Source organism: Gouania willdenowi, chromosome 15, assembly GCF_900634775.1.
Source record: "Gouania willdenowi chromosome 15, fGouWil2.1, whole genome shotgun sequence".
In the NCBI taxonomy this organism is placed as follows: Eukaryota; Metazoa; Chordata; class Actinopteri; order Blenniiformes; family Gobiesocidae; genus Gouania; species Gouania willdenowi.
Genome location: NC_041058.1, coordinates 15,002,906 through 15,005,910, shown reverse-complemented (window position 1 = coordinate 15,005,910; position 3,005 = coordinate 15,002,906). Strand labels below are relative to the sequence as shown.

Here is a 3,005-nt window from a genome sequence, read left to right as displayed (position 1 = left end):
TTGTATTTATTTCTACTGGAAGACATAACAGTCTTCTATTATATGTAACTAGGGATGTAACGATTCACTCAACTCCCGATACGATTCGATTCACGATACTGGGTTCACGATACGATTCTCTCACAATTTATTTTACAAAATGGGACAGTAGACAAATTTTTTTTCTGGGAAAATGAACTAGAAATACGGTACTATTTTTCTTTTGTTTTTCATTGTGAAGAGAATTCCTTGATAAACTATTCAAAACAATGCAATTTAACTAAAAATAAATCTTGAATAAAATAAATAAAGGAATAATACAAATGAAAATGAAGCCTATTAATTTAAATTCTGGTTCTATAATAAACAATGCAAAACTGCATAATAGTTCTTTTTCTTTTTAAAAGTGCAACTGAAAATGTATTTTGTGCCTTAACAATTGGACTTTTAAAAAAAAAATTACGTCATATTTGTTTGGACCAGCAGAGGGCGCTGGTAACACAGTGGTCGGTTGGCATGCAGATATCTTGCAGTGAAGAAGAGAAGCTATGCTAGCAGACAGAGCTAATAGAAAAACGTGACTTTTACAGATATTCAAGTAATATTACAGATATTATTTCGGTGCTAAAGGGGTAATGAATCATTTATTAACATATTTAAGAGTAGAAGGCGGCCAGAAAGAAAGTATTAGCAGACTCCGCTCGCCCGCCTACACTTGTGGTTAAAAAAGTACTGCGATTCAATTTTCAGAAAATCGATATCAACCGTGATACCTATGAATCGATTTTTAACTGCCTTACGATTAATCGTTACATCTCTATATGTAACATTATAGAAGAGTACAGAATATAATTATTATTTTTTGCAGCTTACACGCCGTTGTACCCCCAGGCACTAATGAGTCCAAAGCACTTCCTCTCTTTATTTTGCACTTTCTTTCTAACCTTCCCACTTTCAAATCGCTGGTTGCAACTTTATACATTTAAAAGAAAAATCCAGAGTCCTAATTCAACCTCATTGTCAGATTTGAATCCATTGAGATGGAGAAGGAAGGGCTCTGTTGGGGTATTTTCCTTTTTGTTTTTATTATCTGCTCATAGGAGCTGGCTCCTGTCATTAAGCCTGATGGATGTTTAAATGTTGTGAATGAGACTGAGGCCATTTAAGGACACGTCTTCATTGAGCTCAGCCATTTTTTTCAAGCGTCTGTCTTTCTTGAAGTGATTTTTTTTTTCTTCTTCTCGTCATACTTTTGAAGGACAATAACTGAGATCCAGTCACTCGATCAGCCCCAGTCCTGAATACTTTGATTTATCTCTGTCATTACACTGTCACTTATATTTCTGTCATGGCTGGGAATAGTGTAACTTGCTTATGAGCTGCATTAGTTTACTACTGACTGGACTTGAAATATTTGACTGTTCCATGTCTGATATCATTCCACGGGTTTCTCTGTGAAATTACTTTGAACGCAGTAGTAAACTGTCAATAATTTGGTAAAACAAAGTACGTATGTTTGTTAAAGAGTAAAATTGACTGTGTTTCTGTTATTTTCCAATGTTTGAAAAAAAATGTGTAGAAAAAAGAACCAAATAAAAAATAAGTTGATTTTTAACATATTTTTTTTTGTCTTTAATCATGTAAATGTCCAAAAAACATTTGAGGTTGATCAAAATTACAATGGCTGACATGTTTGTGAACCAATGCGGTGCAGAGGTCAGACAAAATAATGGACTATCAATCAACCTTTAATCAATCAATCTTTATTGCAGACACAAAAAAAAACGGTCCATGAAAATATAAAAGAGACAGAAAAAACAGAGTATATCACTATTGTGGGTTATTTATATGGTCAGTAGATGTGAGGAGGAGAGAAGAAAGACTGTTAATGATTTACTGTTGCTGTGATAAACCAGCATTGTTGTTTACACCCAGTCAGGCATATGCATGAAGGCCCAAAAACAGCCTGTTTTGAGGAGTGGTCTTAAGTGATTTTCAGAGAAAATAAGCCTCAAATACATATGTTGTTGGGGTTCTTAGAATAAATGGAACTGGGGTGAAAAATAGCATAATACTGGACCTTTAAAGCATTGATTTGTTTTTTTTGTGTGAAATGGAAAAGCACCAAACGCAGATTTTTGCTCCTCAAATAGCGACACTGTTGGGGATTTTGTCTGGACGCAGGTAGTAGTATGGCATCCTTTTTTTTCTCGTCTCTATCTTGATGCTTGCAGAATTCCTGCCAGCTCCTTCCTGAACTTCTCCATGGCTGCTTTCACTCGTCCCTCGTGAAGTGCAAATCAGGATACATGCCCAGGAAACAGCTGCAGAGAAAAAGGGGATGGAAACAGAACTTTCAACCCTCAAGATTTTTTCTGAAATATTCAGTTTTTCTTTATTGAACCGTGGTGGGTGAAAGCAAGAGATGCTGCCCTGTGCTCACTTCATTCTCCTGGTACTGGCTCAGTGCCCACACAGCTCCCAGATGCCAGCAGGAACGTCCTCGATCTGGGAGACTCTCCATGATCAAACTCAGCGTTGCTAAGCCCTTCTGGTTGGGTGGGGGCTTTCTCATGGTGGATGGAGCGTTCGGGATCCAGGAGAACCAGTCAAACTGCATCGAATACAGAAAGATTTAATTTGTGCAAGTAGTAAATTTATTAATGTACCGTGCAGCCTAAAAGTACATTAATCCAAGCTCAAGGCAAGAGGATTCTGCGATGACTGACAAAACGTGTTTGAAGATGAACTTCCATGCAAAGCTAACAAGGTTACATTCTTATTGATCACATGGTAACTGATTGGTGATCAAACCGTGATTAAACTACTGGTCTCACATCTAAAGCACATGGACCAGCTTCAGGTTCACAATGACACCAGTGCTACTAGTTGGCGTCATTTGCAAGATGTAATACATTACGTCTTGCAAAGATGACCAACACATTCCACTAAAGCAGTGTTTGGGTCAATTATGATTGTAATCGTGTAATTGTACATTAAAGGGGACATATCATGGTTTTAAATCA

The 3,005-nt window shown here is 36.9% G+C and overlaps 1 pseudogene; it reads right to left on the bottom strand.

Annotated features, from left to right (window-relative positions):
• Positions 1-2,124: 2,124 nt before the first annotated feature.
• LOC114476460 (arachidonate 5-lipoxygenase-like) lies at positions 2,125-2,643 on the bottom strand (annotated as a pseudogene).
• Between the last annotated feature and the right edge of the window lie 362 nt (positions 2,644-3,005).